Genomic DNA, 17,727 nt, shown 5'->3' with positions numbered 1-17,727 from the left:
AATTTCTCTTACTTTTTTTTTTTTTTTTTGTAATTTATTTTTGGGAAATTTGATACATTCAACGATCGATAATGATTGATACCGGGGAATTGAAAATCAGCGGAAGGTGTTGCACGTAATTTAGCTACGTTGTACTGTTATGTTGTGTCGAACCTTCGAATTCAAGACCCAAGAAACATTTCTTTCGAAATTTCAAGTTTTGCCAATCTGAGTGATCGAACGAGATCGTGTTCGTTTGGCCTCGAAATTTTCTCGTTGAACGTAATTCGCGTATCGGTGAATTACCGGTACCGTGAATTAGGATGATTGTTTCACCATTGTCGATGCTAAACTGATAACTGATGGTTCAGTTGTTTATTAGTTGATTGTGCTTGGCAGTTTTGCACGATACGGGTTATAATTGTCAATCTCGTAGATCATTGAATTTCACTTAAAAAGAGGTTCAAGCATTCGTCGTACAAAATCTGTTTCGTTTATCTGATAAAATAATAATCTTGATTTTGTCAAATCTGTCGAATCACATCTGTAAGATTCTGAAACAGATCTTTGCTACGAAGCAAACTTTCTTCTCGTCGATCAAATTCCAATACACACTCTCGAACGAAGCAATGCTTTCGCAACTTAACTTTTCCTCCTTCCGTTCCTTTCTTTTTCTTTTTCTTCTTTTTAATATTTTATCAAATCTAAATGGCCTGTTTCGCCGTACACGGTAGCAGAAAGAAATTCCCGCGTAGAGAAACAGCGTGCAAGTTTGTTTGCGGACCAGGCTGGCAGATATTACATCGAACGTTTCGGCGCACGGTTTCCCTCGGTTGGTGCACAGTTTCTCGCGAGTATGTGTCGATCCCTGGCTCTCGTGTGCGCGAATGTCCACAAGATCTTTCCGTCTTCTCCTCGAGAACATCGTGTCCTCGAGCTAGGATTTTGCCATTCTCTGTTTGCACGTGTGTACTTGTATTGAGATTCTGGGGCCCGCCTCGGTCTGATACCCGGTCGAACAGCTGTATCTGATACTGCCATTGTAAACAATATACCGAGAGTTCGATAAATCTTGGCGTTTCCAGCAAGTGATTATCGACAGAGAGGACGAGCCTCGCGCGCCAAGTCCGAAGCGTTGAGCTGTGTAGAACTGGGACGAAAATATTCGGTGGAAAGTTGTCTCGACACTTCGATACGGTCGCGATTACGCAAGAAAGAAAATCTCGATCTAGGTGGATCTAGTCACGGAAGAATTTCTTTCTCCGATGTCTTAAGAGACGAAGATATATTTTACCTTTTCGTTTGACGATGTAAAAATCTAGGAAGAAAACTTTTTCCGTAGGAAAAAGAACGAACTCAGAGGTGAAGTAGGAGCTTCGTGTCTTAGAATGAGACCAAATGGATTGTTGTACGATTTCTTTTTCACAGTTTGACAGCTATTTTTCACTTAGACGCGCAAAATTATCAATGGAAACGGATTAATATTGAAAGAGTATTTTTAATTTTCCTCGACGACTGTGCTCGTGTTCAACCTGAAATTTATGGTCCCCTGTCTTTCTGATCCCGTCGTGGCACAATTCCCAAATATCGTGGGTGGCCAGCACCGCGTGTTGTAACAAAGTGCGAGGAACGTCGACAACTATATTTATTCCCGGCGTACATTGGCGGAAATTGAAAGTACTTAAACGCGGATACATGGCGGCCGTATACGAGGGAACGTGCAGCTACTTATTCGATTTCCAAACGCGAGACACGAGCCAGATTTTGAGACTGTCCAGAGCACTTGAGCGCGGAATTTCAATGTCGCAACACTGAAATCGCGATTCGACGAAAAATTAATTACATCACCCATTCAGAGAGATATTATAAAATGTATTAACTATTATAAAGATGTATCGACTAGCGAAAGGATTTATAATTGGCGATTCTTTTCCTTTCGTTGCAGAGTTGGCCAGTTTGAGTGTACAATGCGGTGATTTCAGGAGGGACGGGACATCTGGAGAAAACTAGAGCGCAGTGCTACAAGCGGTGAGTCGAATCTTCCTCAGATGAAATTCTCTCTCTTCGATTCGATCACATTGAAAACTGTCGGACAACTGTTTTCAAAATTAACTCCCTAAGAAGGCATGGGAATTCTCCCTAAAATATCCCAGTTCCAGTGAAACTGACAAAAGGAAAAATTCCCCGAGTGAACGAGGGCAACGCACGTACATACTTGCCAAAGTTCCGTCCACGCGAGAATATAAATGTGCGTTTAAAGCTCTGTTATTATTATTGCTGTCGAACGATCCTCGTTGTCAGGGAACCGTGGAAGAAGGCACGAGAGTGAACCCCAACTCCCGGAAGTGAAGAAGAAGCTATATCGGGCGAAGCGACAAATTAAAACTTTTTCCCACGCCCGGAAGGAAGATCCGTTCGCCCGCAGCCACACGGCCGGCCCTCGTGAAATTATTTCGAAATTAGAGATAAAAGTGATTTAGAAACGGTGGCTCGATCCCCCGTGAAATGGATCTCTTTCCTTCTCTGTCTGTATGCGTGTGTTTGAACCCTGTATTGACTGAGTTTATTTATTTCTTTCAAAGAAACACTTTGACCCAACCCACCTCCCCCATCGCTCCGCGCCTCACCGGTTAGAAGCCCTCTGGCTACCTTACACATTTCCCATTTTCCATGCCGCGCACAAGCGAAAGAACATAATTTAATGGCAAGGACAAAGGGGAGGAACTGATTAAACGGCCGTTAAGGGGGAAATGAATTTTAAATACGATTCTTCATACGCGTCCGAGCACCAGCCGCCGAACAGGAGGGCCGGAAATGATCGCGTACCTGGCTCCGTTTCGCTTGAAACGTTTCCGCTGTACAGAGAGACAGAGACAAAAAGAGAAAGAGAGAGAGAGAGAGAGAGAGAGAGAGAGAAAGGGAGAGAGAGTTCTCGACTCTCCGCGAATTCATTTTTCCCCTCTGGATTATTATTTCAATGGGATTCTGCGCGCGTTGGCCGGGCAATTTTCTGGACAGAGTCGAAGGAAGTTTATTGGCGGTTTATTTTCAGGCTGGAATCAACTATCGTTTGGATTATGCGTCTCGTTTGGTTGGCTTCGCCTAAGTTATTTGATGTTTCATCTAGGTCCCTTGGTTTCTTAATGACTGATGAGATTTAGATAAAATTAACCGTTTGTAATTAACGTTGGATAAAGCGTTAAATCGATTGCGCTATATTTGAGAGAGACTCGATGATTGGGTAACCTTTCATCACCCTGGATCATTCGATTCTTCAGTCTTTGCAATTGAACTCGTTTCGGCAGTGTGTCGAAATTAACGGGAACCTCCGAGTACAAATCAAAAGGGATCCATTGTAATCTTTCGACGTCATGGACGCTCGTTTGTCGAACGTTTATATCATCAATGGATAACACGTGTCCATGATCCATTTGCTGAAATGCGAAAACGTATATATCTTGATTTTACACGTTGGACGTACATTGGCTTATGACAGGTTCGCTCGTGAACGAGGGGGCGGAGGGCTTACGTGAAACAATTTAAGCCGTCCCTTAAAATCGCGCCGGTCCGTATCGAATATGGAAATCGGGGGCCGTGACACACTGGCTATTGAGCCTTTCTATTAAAAAGGCTTTCCACTCGTTTTCCACCGGTGCCCGGCTCATTTTTCCACCCGTGGAAATTTTATATTGCCCAGTCTTTACACCGAGGAGCTCTTTGTAATTGTTTCACGCCGGCCGAAATTCCCGATCTCCGATAACAGCCAGCCCCCTTTCAACTCTCTACGTTCGAGAGTGTTGAACATTTTTCGACGAAAATTTGAATTTCAGGCGCGTCTAGTCCTCCATCGTGTCGCTCGTTCGACTCGATGGCAGGAGGCAGTTGTTGAGCGAGACGTTAAACGTTGTTTCAACTCTCACGGTAAAACAATATACCCGGCGAAAGTATATACTCTCGGAATTCCCCAGCGACAATTCCTCCCCAATTATATTCGCGCCGAATTTGCATAAACATTCTTACCCGAGTTCCAAGTCACGGTCCCCCGGAATTCTCGAATTTCCACGCTCGCCTTAACCTCAAACCCGAGACCTAACCTCTCTCTCTCTCTCTCGAGCTCGTCGTGTTTCCTCGCGGAACGATTCATTTCCTGGCCGGATGTTCCGTTCGACGACGAACTTGCGGAGGCAGCTATCCGCCCCCCCGCGCGCGAGGCAAGATAAACGCGCTCGGATCGAATCCTCGGCTCTCGATCGTGAACCGTGGCCCGCCGTCTATCTGGCCGATTAATCGATAAGTCTGGTCGTCTTGGTTGAAAGCGAGAGTGCTCCTTCGAGACGGAGCGATCCTTCCCAGAGGGAGAAAGAAAGAAAGAGAGGGAGAGACAGGAACATGTATCGACGCTCCTCCTTCCGGTCTTTGCCACGACACTGCTGTGAATCCCTGTATCACGTTTTCCAAGTGCCTCTGTACGTACCGTGGCCTAGAGATGGGATCGAGTCGTGCAGGTTCGAACCTTTGGTTCGTTCGGTAAATATATAATATTTCTTGCTGCTACTTTCAAGTACGCTCGTGATATATAGTTTCGAATATTTGACGAGTACTTTCGCAAGTGGAAACACAATGATGTAACTAAGTTTCCTAAGATTCTTATGGTATTCTTTGGAATGCGAGAATCAAAGATTGTTCAACGTTCCCTGTCTTTCTCTACGTAGGATTCGATCCAGCGAGAGTTTATTCACCAATTTTGTGTGGCCGCGTATTCGAATGCCACGAGGACGAAACCTGCAAAGACGTTTCGAGCTTGGCTCGGATTGGGCTTGATCCCATCCCTAACCGTGACATCGTGTTACTCCATTCGTCGGCTGTTTCCACTTGCTGATCGATAACCCATGACTGCGTGCTGTGTGACGAGCGAAGGATCTGGGAAGACTACGAGCACATTCGACGCATATTTGGTGCTTCTCTACACGTCGGAGAATCACCGAGGTGTTTCTTAATTATCCGCGAATTTCCGAAACGCAAAATTCAGGATCGAATTCAACGACCGAACTGGACGGGAAATTCGTGAACCGCAGGGAGTTCCGTGAGCTAACTTTCGAGGAGCGGAGACAGGGGGGGGGGAAAAAATACCAGACGTCCCTCGGCAAATATCAGAATCAGAACACTTTCGGGCTACGAAAGATAACACTCATTTTCCCACTCTTGGCGAGCAAACTTTCTCATTTCTCTTCCAAACAGCTGTCCACGTAGCCCGGGCCGAAAACTAGCAATCCTTCCTCCGTTTCTCTCCGGGTCCTTCGTCTTCTACACGCCCTTCTCCTCTCCCCTCGTCTGCCACGCTGTTCTCGAGTTTTCCATATAAATATACATTGAACACACACACATAGGCACAGAGAGAGAGAGAGAGAGAGAGAGAGAAAGGGGGCTGTAGAGACTCACTCAGTCCCGAGAACCTCTGAGATCCTTCCCTTCTGGCTGCTCCATTCTCGCTTCGATGAGAAGAGGATGGTCCGGGGGACCCGGGGACCATTGTCTTAATTGAGAGAGGTTAATTCGAGACGGACGAGTTCTGAGAGTTATAGACATTCTGCCGTGTTTAGCTGGGGCTTAAACCGGCTTCTCTTCATTGCTCGATAGCGTAGACACGAACACACTCGCGATACCATCCGCGTATACATGTGTGCGCCAGTCGTACAGACTCGTTCAAAAAGTCCCGATCAAACTGCGTCGGAGATGTCGCTGAGAACAGACCATGAAATCTATTTTTGAACAGTTTACATTTTCATTTCCACGCTCATGTCGCCAACAGTTCGAACTGATGTTTTTTTTTTAATTTATTGGCTGGTTGTTTTAATGGTGCAGTCCTTGGGGTATTTCTGTAGCCCTGTAACCTGCGTGTAAATTGAAAAGTTTAGGTGTTAGTTTGTTTCTTTGTAGGGTTTGTTTTAATATGATTTACTTGTGCGTGTGAGGTTGCAGGAGAAAATTTTCAAGAAACCTGCAGTTCGTGAAAAGCGAACGTGGTGTGGAGTGTTGTTGTGTGTTGTCTTATTACTCTAGTGCGTGCTTTGGTAGTCTTGTCTTTATCTTGAGTGGTATATTTGCAGTTTCGTAGGTGTTTCTGATGAGTAGATTTGGGTGATTTGTGTTATATGACTCGATGAATGATTTTTTAATGTATGGCATATATATATTTCGTAGTTTCCGGTGTTTCTGATGAGTAGATTTGGGTGATTTGTGTTATATGACTCGATGAGTGATTTTTTAATGTATTCGTTGATGGCAGGGATGTTTGCTATTGAATGTAGGGTTTTCATGGGGTTTATCGTATGGTTTGTCCAAGATTGATTCGTAGGAACTTGTTTTGTATTTTTTGTATTTTGTTTTTATGTGTGTTTGCTGCAGCTGCCCATACTATAAACTGATGTTGGTTAACATCTTGCGCTGGCAACATGGTTCGCGGACCATAACGAGTGACCGAAATAGATACGATAATTCGTCGCTTACTTTTCCCTTCGAACTCGATACGATGCCACTGGATAGAAATCATTAAGAAGTGATAAACTTATTTGTTTTGCCTGGGTTACGTTCAAATATACTTAAAACTGAGAAAATGTTGCAACTTGAGGCAAAAAGTTCTCGACGTGCGTGGCATGTCGTGTCATTCGAGCGCAAGAGGTTAAACAAGAAGTTTCTCCCGCTGTTCTAAGAAATTGAATTTGTAGGAAATTTGCAATTTGCAACAGTTTCTCCACGAACGAGTGGAATTAGTCACGCTGCACGTGTCTGCTGGTCCAAGTTTTTGTCCGAGATAGATTTATACATTTACAGTGAGCAACGACATAATAGAAAACAATTGATTATACAAAAATTGGATGATAAATTGCAGTTTATTGAAACAAATTGTTTTTATACTATTGTATATACATTTGCCAATTATATCCAATGTAGAGGAAAATTAAACAATAAATAAACAAATTACATAACATTTTTCACGGGCAAGTACATAAAAGTACACAGCATAACAAACGCTGTATTCGAACGCTGAATTACAAACACTATACATTGCAAATGCAAGACTGACGCGAGGTCTAAATGTTAAACAAAAGATCGTCAGTGTATTTCCAACAGCATTTGAGAGCAAAACGGAACCGAAAGTTAAACGTTAACCTGTGATTCAAAATAATGAGTGGTAAAACATTAGGGACAAGTATGTCTTTTGTTATGCCTTATACATATCCGTGAAAAATGTCATGCAACTTGTTTACTTGTAGTTTAATTTTTCTCTAACTTTAGCAAATGTATATACAATGGTATAAAAACAATTTGTTTCAATAAATTGCAATTTATTGTACAATTTTTGTATAATCAATTGTTTTCTATCGTGCCGCTCGAATACTTTCGTTGCTCACTGTATGTGCTTGTCTAGAGATCGAGTAGGCGGCGGTAGCGCTACCGCATGGTGTCGTATCTGGTGTAGATTATGGTGCCGGCCGCTAGATTTCGTTGCGAGTTACGGCCACGTTCCGTTCTCCCGTGTCTTGTAATTTATCTCTTATCAAGGCTGGACGAGGGGTCGGGACAGCTTTCTTTCGACTGCTCGCGTGTGCCTCGAGCTGACTCGGCAATTCCAACCGGGACGTTCCGGCTGATTAGGTTGTCTACGATGATCTTTCGGGATCTGGCCGGTGCGTGTCTCTCGGACACACGTGAGATTAGGTGCGTCGGTGATGAAACGGTTAGCGCGGAAAAAAGTGGACGGCTGGAATATTCTCGACGATAATTTTGCGCAGTTTCGTTTCAGTTGTCTCGAGTTCTTTTCGTACGAGTTGATTAATTCGATCCGTCAACAGAAGAAACTTCAACGCGCGATTTATCGTGAAAGTCAATTAACATCCGACAGGAAGAATTCCATCAGCGAATCGATTTTTCTTTTTTTTTTTTTTTTTTTTTTTTAACAAAATTCCTTGCGTGATTGAATTCTCTCGACGTAGCTGAAAAACAAAGGACACGAAAAACAAGTTTTTCTACTCTATACCCTTTAGGTATTTTTCCAAGTAGTTTGAAAATATTTTTCCAATTTCTCTCTCTTTCTCTCTCTTTCTGCTCTTGAGAGCTCGGATATGTCGATGAAAAAAAAAAAAAAAGAAAATATTTGTCAAATATTTTTCAGATATTCGTTTCATAGCGCGTAAATGTTTTTTTGCGAAATTCTTTAATAAATACAGATGTTTGATGTTCTTGTCGAATACTTCGAAAGAAACTAACGGTCAAAAATAAATGAACACCGGTTGATAATACACGATTCATCGACTATCGTTGTGTTTTAAATCTTTCTACCAAAAAGCAAAAAAAAAAAAAAGGAGAAACACTTGTATGGTCACTTCATCGACGTTGTTCGTTCGTAAAATAATCAAACCTACGTACCCAGCGCGGACGTGTCTACGAAACAAAAATAGCAAAGCTATTCATCTCACAGTGTGTCATCGGGCAACACCGAAATCTCCCAGTTTGGCCCCAACTTGAAACCATTACGCGACCTCGAAAAAAACTGTCAGATGCAACTCGACTAATCGCGGCCGCCGCGTCGAAAAACGTCGATTACTGTCAAAAAACTTGGCTGACAATGGGCCATCAGCCCTCGGTCCCTGATTCTCACGCTGAAAACGTTATTTCGCCGACGCCGCGGCGCGCAAAAAAGCCCCTCCGCGCCGGTTTGTGACCCGAATCACGACGGCCAAAGAACTACTCAGCCTTCTCGTTCTTCTCTTTGTCGTTCGGGGCTTTCAGGAGCTACTTAGACTAATCTAACTTTTAACGGAGTCCAACGACGGTCTCGCCGGAGCAAGAAATGTTTTCGAGTCGACGGTTTCGCCCCGACCTTAGAATACTCGTTGGTCTTCGCGTCTTACCGGGTAGCACCCTTGCCCTGACGAGCACCCTCGTTGCATAATGTACTGGCTGAAAGCTGGCGGGAGGACGAGGCAGAGCCCGAGCGTGGCCGCTGAGGCGCGCGTCGTCTCTCTTCTCGGTTCGAGGGCTGAGGTCGTTGATGAAAGTGACTCTTCGCGAGGGGCGAGTAGGGGGAGGGGCGAGTGGTGTTCGCGGTGGTGTTGGAAGAAAGGGATGAAATCTGGAATCGTGGCGACAGTGTGCCTCTGATACGTGACCAGGCATAACGTACAGTCGGTGGCGAAAGTTGGCAGCACTTGCAAAATTCCAATTGCAATATTCCGCGTGGACTGATAACAGATCCTTTGGCGAGATCTCCCATGTTTAACAGTTGAAATTGAATTTTGCACGTTGCGAGTCAACGGAGAGAGAGAGAGAGAAAGAGAATATTCCTTCCGACGAGGTGGGAAGCGGCAAATTTTTAAATAAAAGACGTCGCCGGGATATTTCACAGGGACAAAAGAATTTCAATCAATTTATTCCTCGACACTGCAGCTCGTCGTGAAAAAGGTATCCTAGAAGGTATCCAATAACACACGCACCGAGCGTCCACTTTCGTCGAACATTGCTGACATTCTGAATCCTCCCCTATGGCAAAGGAGACGAGGGTGGAGGAAGGAAAAGAGAAAAATAGAGAGAAAGGGAGGGAGGGCGACGAAAGACAGGGAGACAGAGAATAAAAAAAGAAGGAAAAAAAGAAGAATGAGGGAAAGGAGAAGAGAGGAGAGAGAGAAAAAAATGGGGAAAAAAATATCGAGAAAATTATAACGACGCAACGAAATCTGAGACGTGATCAAGCACGTGGGAAATTTCGCTGTGAAAGCAATGGAGGAGCCAACGGAACGACGTTCCGTGATGAAAGAGGGACAAGGATGACGCGAGTGTTCCTTCCAGTCCGAAGCTGCTCCCAGCTTCCGGAATTCTGGATATTCCTGTTATCGAGTACTTTTCGCCGGGTTCGCTCGATGCATAACGCTTGCCCGTCGTCAATTACTTCTTACGATTTTCTTTCTATTTCTTTCAAATTCTTGGCCTCCGTTTTTCTTTCCCTCGAACGGAATATTTTTTCCATTTTATTTTCACGCTTCATCCCATTTCGTTGTTAATGCGTTCAAATATATAGCTGGACTTTTATTTATTTCACCTGCACATTTGAAGAAGAAGAAGAAGAAGAAGAAGAAGAAGAAAAACAAAGAAAGGACAGATTAAAAGTGACACAAAACTGTACGTTGGATTCGAACGAACGCCTGGCGCCCCGAATTTCTGTTTCGTCTCGCTCGACTCGCCGCCAATTAAATTTTAATATCATCGGGAATTCCTCCGCCTCCCTTAATCAAATACCATTCGTCCTGCGTCAAAGTAGCTGCAGAATCCCATGGACTAAAAGTAGGGTTGAGGGGGGAGGGACGATGGAAGGACGGCCTTACAATTAAAACTTTGCTCCCGGCGTCTTTCTCTTTCAGCCTTCCCGGTTCTTTGCCTCTTAGAGTGCAAATAAACTGTCCCCGTGCCCCCTCTGTTCTCCCCTTCGTCGCGAGATGTTTTGTCGCGTTGCTCGATGCGACGCGAAACGGTCCAGAACCCGCTACGTACAGGTTAGGGAAACGATGGGGACGCATAACCGTGGAAAACGTGACTTCGTCCCGGCTCGTTGTTCCCGTCGTGCTAACGAACGCTCGTTGTTACTCAACGGACAGTGCTGGCCTCGATGCCCACGCTTTCGATTGTTCGCTTTCTGGATAAGTATGTACAACGGACCGATGGTTATGGTTACTTGTTCGACGTTTCGAAAGAAAGTTCGCTGCTCGACGCTGCGATTTAATTAACAGAGGAAAGTCATACCACCTTTCAAACATTAGGATTTCAAACGGGACTCGGCGTTTCTTTGGAAACAATTTAAAAAAAAAATTTTCGTCTATTTCTTTCATTTCTTATATAAACTTTTTGAGTAGAAAAGGGAAAGGAAATTGTGGAATCTGAATTTGAAATTTTCAATTTTAACTCTTCCAACTGAAGATTAACAAACGGGAATTGTACATGGTGCTTTCACTGTTTTACATTTTGACACGAAGACACTGAGAAAAAAGTTATAAGGCAAAGAGCTAACGTGTAATACGAATTTTGAAGTAATCGAGTTCTACTTTTCCTTCATTTCGAGACGTAGTAGAAGTCCATGCTGAAACGGTGGACGAAAGAATTTCAGGATCAGGACAGAGGCGATTATGCAAACGAGACTTTTGGAGAACGATCGTAACGTCGATTCAGTATCGGGCAAACAGCGGAATGAAATTTTCAACCGATGATCGAAATCTGAGGAACAGTTGAAGCCTTGCCAGCTGCCGAACATCGCGACCACGCTGGCCAAGTAGTTTTATTTCTCTACGGCACCTGCTCTCCAACTTACTACCAGCGCCATTCAGTTTTTCCATCGGGTGCTCTAACTACTCGTTGGACGATCCCCGACAGAAGAAATACTCTCGTACCGATGCGCATTCGACTGGAAAAACTCCTCTTCTCCCCAGGAATTGAAAATCTACCTGCTTCTGTTTCACTGCGATCGAGTTTCGACGCCGGAATCTGTACGATGATCTATACAATTTGCTTTCATTATTCTACTACTGACTACTATTGTTAGTAGTAAATAGTAAACTACTACTAAACAAATATAAACTACTATTTTCCTAAAAAAGAAACGATGGGAAATTTCGTCGCGTGTTAGATGTTTCAAGAAATTTTTGCTTCGAGTACTTGTTACCAACACATGATGGGACGAATGTCACTAACAGAAAATTTTAAATAAAACGATACGTGACACGATATCTTGTAAAAATTAAATACTTTGCCCCACAGTGCAAGTATATCGCGCGCTCAAGTCAAAGTGTTGATTGTTTAATCGATCAACTTTGACAAAGATGGCTCATCACTGGACTATTCAATATCCAGCCTCATACACGGCTGCACCTCAGACTCCAACCACCTCCCCCTGACTGAAACGTCCAATTCCCCCTACAGCCTTTTCCCTCCGGTTTTCGACCGCTTCTTTCTCCAAGGCCAATTCAACGCGCTGTTCAGGCGCAATCCCTCTCGCAACAGGGACGCTGCTGCGCTCCTGCAGACACGAGGGAGCGAGAGCAACGTCGCTCGCCCTCTGCAAGATCGTCTCTAATTGCCCGGTGGCGGAATCGTCGGTTCCGCCATTACCACGGACAAAGAGTGGATCCGTTATCCATTGGTGGCTCCGGCTGGATCGTTGAAATATTGCCAGGTGGCGGATATCAGCCACGGCCTACCGAAATGGCTTCCATTCCTTTCCGGCAGCTGACTCCGGATTAACCGGGCCGCGAGGCTCCCTCCCGGGATAGCTGACTGAGGGGTATTAAAGCCGGCCCCCCCCTCTCCCGATATTGCTTTCTTCAATTTGCAACCGCTCCGAGCTACCGACACGTCTCGCCTCGCTTCCCTCGCGTGTCTAACGTGTACCACTGATCCTCGCCGTGCTCGTGAATTAAACGCACCAGCGTGCTGCTGCCAGACGTGTTTACGAGCCCGATAGAGGTCCTCGCCATCGAGTCCCCAGGTGCGCTGGAACCACGCTGCTTTCAGTTCACCTGAACTGGATTTTACCAGATGGAGGAACGTAATTGAGATCTCGATGACGAGTTTGGTTGATGTTGGGTTGATTTAGGTTAGGATGATTTTGGTTACGTAGACTGTAGAACTTTGACTATGTGAATTTTTGATGCCTTGTAATGCCGTGCAATGTCGGATACGTTAATTTGTTTCTTCCTTTATCTCTAATACTACATTTCCACTTGGAGATTTCTTTCGAACCTTACTAATTGTAAGCTACGACTCCGGTATCTTTCGCTTTGGTTCACAACTTTTTCGATCGCACTGAAAGGGTACCTTACAATTAATCTCCATCGTGAGATTCATTCTGCCCGACGATTCACCTTACGCATTTTCTTGCCAATTTAATAACCTATGTATTTCCATCTTCCCAGGACACTTTTTTTTTTTTCACTCTCCGCTTTCCTCGGAAAACATCCGAGAAAACTCTGGATGCTCGTCGTGCGTCGCAGTTTCCTCGGTTTTTTCCCAGAGGGGAGTAAAAAGGCGATGATCCGTCGCGCGGCTGATTCATAATCGCCGGAAAAACAGCGGGAAGAGTTGCGCTAACAACCGAAGAAAAACGGAACGCGTTCATCCGCGTTCGGGGATCGCCCTCCTCCTTGAAAACGCAACCCTGGTTACACGAGTGCTCGTAAAAAGACTTCGCCCCTGTTGAATCATCGTGGCCGCAGTTTCGCAACAACTCTCGTTACGATCTCGCCCCTGCTACAGCTAAAAGTGGAGACAGTCTGTGCTCGAGCCAGCAGACGTTCACGTTGTTATTACGACCCCGAGGAGGTGAAAATAACCACCGAGCTCTTCCTCCCGTCTGGGCTCGATAATACTGAGTATTTTGACACTCTTCAACAGTCGCACGCAATTAATTAATTATCGAGTTAATTGTCCACGGCAAACGAATCGAAGAGGGAAACAGAACCTCGAAACACGGCTGTTGCGAGCGGGAAACTCCACAAAGAGCGTAAAGAGCGTAAAGAGTATAAAGCGTGTAAAGATTCAAAAGAGATTAAAGAGCTATATAGGAGCTTATCTAAAATATACAAGAGTGTAATAAGTGTATGTATGCATTTTATATGCATATTATAATAAAGGACTTAAATAATACAGATAGATTTTACTTGGATTGTAGATTAGATAGTAAATTCTACATGGTTGCATAGAGTAATTTCTACGTTGTATCCAATAGCGATTTCTTCTTGTTTAAGCGTGATATCAACACTGCGGACGCGTCAAAAACGGTGGATGGTGAACAAAGATTTGCTTTTAAGCCTGACGCGCAGGGGAGTCGCATTAAACATCGTCCCGTCTCTGGACAACTTGTTCGCGCCTGTTGCGACAGCGGCCTAAAATTAGATTTCGCACGGACAATGGACCTCTCACTCTCTCTCTCTCTCTATCTCTCTCTGTGGAACCTGTCCGTCATCGCGGGAACAAGTGACCTGACGAAGAAGCGGCACTGGTTTGAGAAACTATCCGCGATTCTCACGGGCGCAACTACTCGCGTCGGAGAAACTAAAATGCAGGGAATACTAGTTTCTTTCTTTTTTTTTTTTTTTTTTTTGTAAGGTGGAATACCACCTTTCTCGAGTTTAAATTCGGTTTAAAAAAAAGTGATGGCAACAGTCTTTGAAATACATTCTACTTAATCTCGTCAACCTGATTCGAATCTGAAATGTCAGATCTATCAATCCGCAGGATTCAATTAAATCTTCATCCGGTAAAACTTCGCTTCGAAAATAAGAGTGAGAGAGAGAGAGAGAGAGACTTCATTGGGAACAGCGTAAAAATACCATTCGCGCGATATACTGGTCTCGTATCGAGTACAACCTTTGAGATCGATTACGCTTGAAATTCGAGACTGGACGGTGATGGGGACGCGCGGTGATTTTGCGCCTTTAATATCCAGTTTAAATATTCATGAGGGAGGACGAGAGGATGAAAAAGAGAGAGAGAGAGACAGGGAGAGACAGTCGCGTATTTTCGAGAGCCAGAGCAGCGCGACTGTGTCGCGTTTGTTCAGCGCATAACGAACGAAAGGTGTTTTTTAAATTTCATAAGGGCTCCGCCGGCTGAAAAACGGCACGCAATTTCCTCTGAAAAGCGATCCACCGTCCCCTTTTCTCTCTGTTATTCATTGTCAACTTCGAGAGGATGATAATGATTCGCCCCCGCCCCCCCCCCCCGCCCCCTCCCGCAGCAACGAGAAATCGACCCTATATTTCCCGAGATAAATATTCATAATGAAGTAGAATGTTCCGACGGCCACCAGGAAATTTAAATATCCACGGGAAATGTAACAGTTTCCCTCCCCTTTTTCTTTCCTTCGATGTCGCCTGATCAATCGTGTGTTCGTACTACTTGGGATTTCAGCTCGCGCGGAAGATTTGATCGAGTACTTTCCGGGCTTGTTCCGGGCGATTTAGGCTGCTTTTCGCAGTTGCACCAATGATTAGTAAAAATCTCTCCTCGAATAGTCGTAAATTCGTCTTCCCTCGAAGATAATTTTACTGAGAGCACACTTCCTTGAAAATAAAGGAATTCCGAACGTCTGTAAAAATTTCTCTTTACGACTGAATCCAGCATGGTCTCGAAGAATGAAACTTTCTCTTTACAACGAGCTCCTAAAACTTTCACTTTGGAACAAGCCCTTTAGGATACAATTTTTATTGAACTTGGGACATTAGGGTTGAATGGGATGTTAAATTTTCGTCGTCGTTTAACCCTCGTATTCGAAATTCAGTAGAATGATGAAAAAAAATCGTACAGCAAGTTTTAAGAACTTTCCGTAAAGGGGAGACTTCTATCTTTGAAACGATAGTAGATAGTAGATAGTTACGAGAAAAGTTTTTCAAATGTCTCTAGAAACGTTTTCGAGAATAAAAGTTGTTTGTTTCTCCATTTACTACACGATGTAAAATCATCTTTGACAAAAGCGAACTCTAGAGTGTTCAGAGTAGAAACTTTACACTTTAAAACGAGACCAAATGGATTGTATATATGATTTAAATGATCGACAATTAGTTAAGCTTCAGGCGAACTACAATGTCGAAGTTTGAAATTTTTGATATTCGGATTTTTGGCGTGTTAGATTTGTCAGGATCCTGTTTCGCGACGCTGGAGCTTGAAACACAAGAAGACAGGATCGGGAATATAATTTAGAAAGGAGACGAGGAGAAATCTTTATCTCCCGAAAAAGAACCCTCGCCTTCGTCAGACGAAACACTGTCTGACATCAGCCCCTTCGGGGACGAGAAATTTAAACGTGGTCCGCGGAAGTATCTCTTAAAACGTCCACCCGAGGGTTGCAGTGGAATTTTTTCCCTCCCGTCTCGAAGGACAAGGAGTGCCAACATCGTTTTAGTAAATATCTCAGCAGAATCGAAGATATAACGATTCGTAACGATACAGTTCTCGAAACGATTCTCTGTCTGCAGATTATATCCACAATCTATTCATTTGCATTAAAAATTCATAAAATGTGACTATAGATTACAATCACAATTCTATAATACAATACACTTGCACTTTCATTCGTGCATCTATAACGTACTTGATCGCTACTTTTCCATCTCAACGCACACACAGAGAAGTAACAAGAGCGCACGTGCAAGCAGAAAATACGAGTTACAATATTTTGTTATCAAGATTTTTATGCAAACGAAGGGGGAAATCCGCGAGAACGAGAGACGAGAATGTAATTTCTTCGCGTGGGTGGAAAGTGGCACTTTTTTTTTTTTTTTACCTGTCTTCTCGTATCCTTTGCACTGAAAAAGGAAGGAGACAAAGGATGGGTGGTGGTAGGAGAAGGAAGAAAAAACGGCGCTATCCTCGCGGCGAGCGGGGCATTAATCTTTTTGACGTCGCTGATGTAAGTATGAATACCGGCGTATCCATCCTTTGTGCCGAGAGAAATGCATTTTTATGGATTAGTCACTTTGGAGAATGGGTTCCTCGCGCGTGAAGTGGGCCACCAGGAAATAGACCCGTTTCTTACCAGAACGTTCCTCTCCTCTCTCTCCTTTCTAGCGCCATCCGCGATACGATCACGATGGTGTCGATTTTTCACGAAACTGGTTCAATGATCGTAAACACCTGGCCGTGTAACCGTTCTCAAGTGTAACTGCCTGTTCCACTTAGTTTTATAAAGTCTCCCAGTGAAGTTGGCTTTGTCAATTATCAGTCAATTACCACTTGGAACTTCATTTCGTGACAAATCGTTGAAGAAAGTTGATAATTTCTGGTAGGAGAGGTTTGTTGGACGTGGCTGTCTAATGGACGCCTAATCTCCATTAGACAGAATTCCCCTAAAATCTGTTCCGACCACATCTGTCACTCTTCATACCGTGGTACAAAGATTCAGCCAGAAACCATTTCAGTCCTCCAGAGGGAAGAAAAACCACGTCCAGTTTTCACGTCCGCTTCAAGCATCGGGAAGCATCGATGATGACACGGACGAATTTCCGCCTTGGCCTCCGACAGCCAACAACGAAGGGAAGTCGAGCCAAAGTCACGAACGCGAGAGAAAAGATGGATAGATGGACAGGCGGTGAATCGAGGCCGTAATAAGGTTGAACAGCCCATAAATCACAATTAAATCTTGAAAGGATCGAGTTGGTGGTTTGTCGAGTAATCTGTCAGGACGGTGTAGCTGATACAACGATCGGGTAATTGCGGCCAGCGTACGCACACGTAGAGTGGCTCGATCGATCCGCACTCGTTGTGAGCCTAATGACCACGCAAACGACGCGTAACGTGTGCTCCCAGCCCGCTGCTGAATTAATAATCGCGTTATTTGCGTTTACGCGGCGACAGAAGTACCGTCCGTGCCAATGGCTGGCCTCGCCACTCTGCTTCTATACGCGAAAGTCGGGTACTTCACTAACAGAAACCTAGGTACTTAACTTTCAGAGATTAGGCACTTGCCCGGCGAGCTTCGTGAATGTTGTCGAAACCTTTAAAATCAGGCGTGTCTGTCATCGGTTGCAACGATTCGAACAGAGCTTTGAGACAATATATAGAGGGTGTTTTGTAACTTGTGGGACCCACTTCGGCAGTTGATTGTACGCCTAAATTTAATGAAAAAAAGTCATATAAATATATGTCCTATCTGTCTTCGTTTATGAGATATCATGAATTTTATAAACAGAGCAAACTCTAGTAAGCTAG

The 17,727-nt window shown here is 44.2% G+C and overlaps 1 long non-coding RNA gene across 1 annotated transcript in view; it reads left to right on the top strand.

The window, feature by feature from the left end:
• LOC122536199 overlaps window positions 1-16,341 on the top strand; it is a 47,027-nt gene extending 30,686 nt beyond the window's left edge. Inside the window, exons 3-4 of the long non-coding RNA XR_006308355.1 lie at window positions 1,925-2,007; window positions 16,207-16,341. This is a non-coding gene — a long non-coding RNA (uncharacterized LOC122536199). The remainder of the gene's footprint in view (window positions 1-1,924; window positions 2,008-16,206) is intronic.
• Window positions 16,342-17,727: the final 1,386 nt, after the last annotated feature.

The sequence above is a fragment of the Frieseomelitta varia genome, unplaced genomic scaffold (genome assembly GCF_011392965.1).
Source record: "Frieseomelitta varia isolate USP_RPSP 00005682 unplaced genomic scaffold, Fvar_1.2 scaffold_809, whole genome shotgun sequence".
In the NCBI taxonomy this organism is placed as follows: domain Eukaryota; kingdom Metazoa; phylum Arthropoda; class Insecta; order Hymenoptera; family Apidae; genus Frieseomelitta; species Frieseomelitta varia.
This window is presented reverse-complemented; position numbering and strand designations above follow the sequence as displayed.